This window comes from Thamnophis elegans, chromosome 5 (assembly GCF_009769535.1).
Source record: "Thamnophis elegans isolate rThaEle1 chromosome 5, rThaEle1.pri, whole genome shotgun sequence".
Classification (NCBI taxonomy): domain Eukaryota; kingdom Metazoa; phylum Chordata; class Lepidosauria; order Squamata; family Colubridae; genus Thamnophis; species Thamnophis elegans.
In genome coordinates this window covers 32,476,388-32,483,475 of record NC_045545.1, presented here as the reverse complement: position 1 = coordinate 32,483,475, position 7,088 = coordinate 32,476,388, and positions in this window count along the sequence as shown.

Genomic DNA, 7,088 nt, shown 5'->3' with positions numbered 1-7,088 from the left:
AAAAGAAGGAGCCATTTTTGCAAAACATGGGCCATTTTTTGCTCATTTTTTGGAGGGGGGCAGTCCCCAGGAGCACTCTACAAGCCTCATAAAGGCTATGCATGCCCTTTAAAAAATGGGCCCGTTTTCGTGAAAAATTGACCATTTTTGGGATGTCTGCAAAGTGCAAAAACATTTTTTTTAATTTGCCTCTTCAAAATCTTGGTGCGTCTTATACTCCAAAAAAATACGGTAGACCTGTCATCATCTATGCTGTTTCTGTGATTAAAAGGGAAAAATGGAATGGGGGAATGAAATAATTTCTTTTGTTCAACCTCCTGGCCATGTAGCTTATAAGCTTTTGGCTAGACTATACAGCCCTTCCATGGTTCCACCACTCTTTGGGAGATAGCCAAATTTCACAAGAAACAAATAAGATCAAAGTTTATTAAAGAAAAGGAAAAATATAAAATATTTTTGCTTTAAAATCTTTTAGGCAAACATTCAATTGTAAGGAGCTAAATAACAAAGCTATTCATGGCAGAGTTATACAGCTTGTAACTCAGTAAAAAGAAAAGTTCTAACCTAGACCACAGGATGTTTGTTCTCTCAACCAGAAACTTCATAAGCAAGAGTCTGGAGAAGTTTTTAAAAAATCAATACAAATTACACTCAAAGTAATTTGGTGCCCAGATTGATAAGGACTAAGCCTTAAACACCTAATTCTATAATTTATTTCTGTTTAAATTATAGAATTAGGTGTTTAAGCCTCAGTCCTTATCAGTCTCAATACAGGAGACTTATCACAATACAGTGAAAGACATCTTATTACAGATTCTTGGTTGAATTTATTAAAAACCAGAATTCTCATGAGATAGATTTTTCATATCTCAATTAGCTAGACATCTTTTGGTTCCAGACATATCCACACTGCAATGAGAAGTTCTGGGAAATCACAGCTATGACTGCCTCAATCTACAGATTACGGAGTTCTGCCAGACTTTAAAATAACTCCAAATGTTCTGTCCAGCAAAGAGGGAAGGACCAGAATAATTCCCTATGTATTGAGAACTACATCCACAACAGATATATTTTATAGATCTCTATAGTTATGAAAGATTCAGATATCTCACTGTAGCTTAAATCAGATTCATTGAGCATGACTAGGTCAAACTAATTTTGAGGTATAATTTGAAACACATATTTTCTTAAAGATATATTTTGAAGTATGTATAATTTTATACTTGTTTACATTAGGATTGAAATGATCTTGAAAAGTTGATATACAACATTTTCCTTTTTTTAAAAAAAATGCCAAGAAACCATATTCTCTCAATCAGTTTTTTTCCCTAAACTTTATTCCTGGAGATTTTATGAGATGAAGGGCAAAAAATTAAGTTCATTCAAATCTAAATTTTCTACTAGTTTTGTCTTTTGATCAGAGGTTCTTGTAATTGTTTTAATTAGCAAGTTCATTACCACTTGAAACTTCTGAAATTTCTGCACTTGTATTTCCTATATCCTATACAATTGGCTTCATTTTTTTTAACAGGCTATGGTGATATATTGATAGCAGGGAATTAGAGAAAGCTTTTATTGTGAGATTATCTAGCCTAGAAAAGCTTACTTCTCCCATCTAACCTGCTGAGGAATTTTCAGAATTGTTCTCAGAGCAGAACCTTAAGTTTTGTATAATAATATCATTGAAGTAGGCTATGCCTACTAAAGAAAGAAAAGCTGAATATTATAAATACTGAACTACTGGCTCTTTCAATGAATTTATCGTAGAATGACGATTATGGTTTTGTTAATGTTTCTCATACTGAACAAATTAATTATAATATATTGAAGAGCCTCCAACAGAGAATGTACAACTTTCTTTCAATCTACACAGGAACTGTAAGGAAGAAAGAGAGTTGGAGAGTTTCAGGGTGGCGACCAGGAAGCTCTAGCTCGCTCCCTCGCTCCCTCGCCACTTCCTTCCTCCTGTCTTGCCATGGATGGGATGGACTTTGTTTGCAGTGGAAGGCGACAGCTGGAAGGAGAAGGGATCTGTACGAGGACATCGCCGGTTTGGCAGCGTGCACCGACTTTCGTGCAGGGCTTTCCTCTGCCTCGGCTTCTTTGGGCAACGCTGGGCGGGGCCTTCTTCGGCCGCCGCGGCCTCAGCTCCCTGTGTGACTTCGCCTGCTGCTTCGGCGGCGGCAGCGGCCACCAATAAGAGGAAACGGGACAACAAGGCCAGCACTTTTGGCTTCAACTGCATGCTGCTGCTGGGCCCCGCCGAGGGAAGCGGCGGGCCGGCTTTGGGGAACAGGCCTTCGGGGAGGCCTCTGGGCACGCCGGAGGAACCGGCCTACACTGGCACGCTGTGGAAGAAGACGAACTATAGCCCTGGCGTGGTGAGTTACATCCTTGTGAAGAGCTGAAGGAGTAGCTGCAGACCCTCTGGGACAGCGAGCGTGGGCACATCGGCGAGGCCTCTGAGTGGCTGCATTGGCTGCTCCGTGAATGCCAGAAGGCCATGCTGGAGGAGCTGGAGGCCAATTCGGCCCAGGCGCTGACTGACATCGAGCAGAAGATCCAGCGCTACAGCCTGCAGCTGCGTAGAGTGCAGGAACGTAACCAGTGCCTGCAGAAAAGACTGGCGGTAATCGACAGGCACAACTTCCTGGCGGGCATCGCCTCTCTCTTAGAGAGGCTGAAGGGAAAGATCCACGAAACGAGTCTCGCCTATGAGGATTTCCCCACATTGAAATACATGGGGCCTCTGCAATACACCATCTGGAAAGCCCTCTTCCAGGTCATCCAGCCAGTGCCTGCCACGCTGCACCTGGACCCGGCCACCGCTCACAAGCGCCTCTGTCTGAGTGCTCCTCCCCCCCTCTTTCCCTTCCGGGACATTTAATTTTTACCATTCTTAAATTATCTTAATTGCCTATCTAGTTAGGAACGGCATTTTAGCCGGTTTGCTGGGTGTATGAGTGTATGAATGTGAGAGAAAATGTTCCCACTTTTAATTCATTCTATTGTATTTTAGTAATTAGTGTGGGGCGTGTCTGAGGAGAGTGTTTGATTGGTGAGTATGGTAGGACCGGGGATGCGACCCGGAGTCCCCTCCACTGAGTGCAGAAGCAGAAGTGGATGGGGGCCCAGATTCACCTCCGGTCCTCGTGTGAATGGAATACATGACCTGCCGGGAAGAATGGGGGCCATGGGAGAGGGGGAGGGGTCTACGGGGATAGGGGGATGTCGGAGCATTTCGGTCATGACTGGGAGGGGCAGATATGATGGGAGCTGTAGGGCTAGCCATTACCGGGGAAGAAGGACTCACTATATTACAGCGATTGCTTGTTCTGGCCCCTCAGGCTCAACTCAAGGATCTGGTGGCAGAGGAGTACAGGGCCCTGGTCTCAGGTTGTTGTTGCTAAATGCCAGGTCGGTTGCAGACCTGGCATGTATAACCGAAACCTGGCTGGACCAAGAGGGGGGGGGTTTCCCCTCTCAGAAATGTGCCCAGATGGGTTTCAGGTGCTCCACCAACCACAACACCAGAGAAAGGGGTGGGGGAGTAGCAGTTATCGTCCGAAGGTCATTAGTTCCTCGCAGGATCCCTGCCCCAGAGATTGTGGGGTGTGAGTCTCTCCTCTTGAAGTTGGACCTAAGGATTCAATTGGGCTTGCTGTTGACGTACCTGCCTCCCAGCTGCGTCACGACAGCCCTGCCTGTGCTGCTAGAGGCAGTAGACGGGTTGGCAGTGGAGTTCCCCAGACTAATAGTATTGGGGGACTTTAATCAAGTCCCAAGAGCCAAGGTGAGCCAAGGTGGCGCAGTGGTTAAATGCAGCACTGCAAGCTACTGCTAGATCAGCAGTTCAGCGGTTCAAATCCCACCGGCTCAGGGTTGACTCAGCCTTCCATCCTTCCGAGGTGGGTAAAATGAGGACCCAGATTGTTGGGGGCAATATGCTGACTCTCTGTAAACCGCTTAGAGAGGGCTGAAAGCCCTATGAAGCGGTATATAAGTCTACTGCTATTGCTATTGCTATAATCTGCCGTCTCTTGGTGAATACTCAGATGGGGCACAGGAGTTCATGGCTTCCATGACAACCATGGACTTGACCCAGGTAGTTCAGACTCCGACTCACAGGGCAGGACACACGCTTGACCTTGTATTTCTCTCGGGCAGTAGAGACGTGATCTTGATTTAAGGGGAATAGAGACCTTGCCCTTGTCATGTCAGATCACTCCTTGCTGAGGCTTGACTTCAGGACACTACTCCCCCATTGCAGGGAGGTGGAGCCAATTAAGTGGTTCCGCCCCAGGCACCTGATGGACCCGGAGGGATTTCAGAGGGAGCTTGGAGAGATACCTGACTCCCTTGTCTGCAATCCGGCCGAGTCTTTGGTCACTGCTTGGAATATTGCGGCGGCTGGAGCATTGGATCGGATTGCGCCTTTGAGGCCTCTCCACGGCAGTGGATCCAGGAGGGCACCTTGGTTTACCGAGGAACTCCGGGAGATGAAGCGCCAAAAGAGATGCCTAGAGCGACGTTGGAGGGCTAGTAACTCTGAGTCTGATAGATCACTATTAAGAGCCTTTATTAGGACTTATCTAGTGGCGATACGGGCGGCAAAATGTACACATTTTTCCGCTCTTATTGCATCCGTGGAATCTTGCCCAGCCGCCCTGTTTAGGGTGACCCGCTCCCTCCTGAAAGGTGAGGAGGTGGGGGAACCCTTGCAGGGAAGAGCTGAGGAGTTTGTCCAATTTCTGTTAGATAAAATCACTCAGATTCGGACAGACCTGGACTCCGCTTGGGCAGTACCAGCCGAGATGCCGAGGGTTAGTCTTAATCAGATTTTTTGGGATGAGTTTGAACTTGTCACCCCTGAGGAAGTGGACAAGGCCATGGGAGCGATGAGTGCCTCCACCTGTTTACTGGACCCGTGCCCCTCCTGGCTGGTTTCGACCAGCAGAGAGGTGACACGAGGCTGGCTCCAGACGATTACCAACGGATCTTTGCAGGAGGGGTTTTTCCCGCAACCATTAAAGGATGCAGTGGTAAGACCCCTCCTCAAGAAGCCTTCCCTAAACCCAGCTATTTTGAAAAACTATCGGCCCATCTCCAACCTTCCTTTTTTAGGGAAGGTTGTTGAGAAAGTGGTGGCGCTTCAACGGACCTTGAATGAAACGGATTATCTAGACTCCTTTCAATCGGGTTTCAGGCCTGGGTACAGCACGGAAACCTCTTTGGTCGCCCTGACCGATGATCTCTGGCGGGCCAGGGATAGAGGATACTCCTCTATCCTGGTGCTTCTTGACCTCTCAGCGGCTTTCGATACCATCGACCATGGTATCCTTCTGCGACGCCTAGGGGAGGTGGGAGTAAGAGGCACCGTTTTATGGTGGTTCTCCTCTTACCTCTCTGACAGGTCACGGTGTTGGTCGGGGGGCAGAGGTCGACCCCTAGGCCCCTCGAATGTGGTGTGCGGCAGGGTTCGGTCTTGTCCCCCCTCCTATTTAACATCTACATGAAACCGCTGGGTGAGATCATGCGACAGCATGGGGTAAAGTACCATCAATATGCCGATGATACTCAATTATATCTTTCTGCCCCTTGCCAGCTCAGTGAAGCGGTGGACGTGATGTGCCGATGCCTGGAGGCTGTTAGGATCTGGATGGAGGTGAACAAACTTGTGCTCAATCCCGATAAGACTGAGTGGCTTTGGATGTTGCCCCCGAAGGACTGCTTGGATAGTCCATCCTTAACCCTGGGGGGTGAAAATTTACGCCCCTCAAAGAGGGCTCGCAATTTGGGAGTCCTCCTGGATTCGCAGCTGAAATTGGAACATCATCTGTCGGCTGTGACCAGGAGGGCCTTGCCCAAGTTCGTCTGGTGCACCAATTGCGACCCTATCTGGACCGGGAGGTGCTTCTAACGGTCATTCATGCCCTTGTCTCCTCGAGGCTGGATTATTGTAACGTGCTCTACATGGGGCTACCCTTGAAAAGCGTTTGGAGGCTGCAGTTAGTTCAGAATGCAGCCGCGTGGGCGATATTGGGTTTGCTGAGGTACACCCACGTTACACCTGTCCTCCGCGAGCTGCACTGGCTACCAATTGGTCTCTGGACTCAATTCAAGGTGTTGGTTATTACCTTTAAAGCCCTACATGGCTTAGGGCCAGGATACCTTCGAGACTGCCTGCTGATACATACCTCCCAGCGGCCAGTAAGATCCCACAGATTGGGCGTACTTCAGATGCCGTCAGCCAAACAGTGTCAGCTGGCGGGCCCTCGGAGAACCTTCTCTGTGGCTGCTCCGACTTTCTGGAACCAGCTCCCCCCGGAAATCTGGACCATACCCACTCTCATGGCCTTCAGGAAAGCCTTAAAAACTTGGCTGTTCCGGCAGGCCTGGGGCTGTTGACCTCACTGTCGAGGTCCAGCCCCGACTAGAATGAATGTATGAGGGGTGTTTGTTGTTTTTAAATTGTTCTTTATCGTTATGTGTTTTTTTATACTTTTTGTAAGCCGCCGGAGTCCTTTGGGATTGGGCGGCATATAAATGTATTTAATAAATAATAAATAAATAAATATGTTTAATGTAACCTGTTTAGCATTAGATCTGTACCAGAGACAGAAACATCATAAAGAGTTGGAATTCAAAAAGAAATAACATAAAGCAATTCCAGTTGAAATAGAACTTAAAGCCTGCAAATAAAAATAAAAATAATTGATACAGTAGAAGTTAATCATGTATCCTAAGAGCTAATGCTCAGAAGAGTTATATTTGTTTTTTAAAAACAGTCGAGAGACAATATTCAGCCTTTTGTAGTTGTTCAGGGGTGTTTTCCCAAAATATTCTATTAACATGGAACAAAGATTTTAGAGCCTTCTTTTTAACACTAAACAAATTTCCACTGTAGTACGCATTAATATATCAAATTTATTTTCAATTGCATTTCTAGAACATAAAAATATGGATAGGGAAGATCTTTTGAGAGAGCTATAGGAAAATTAGGTTTTCTACTTATAAGTCCATTAAGTTTATGGTAAATATTGCATAGATGAAGTCAAACAAGATTTCCAGTCATGTTTTTCTTAGTA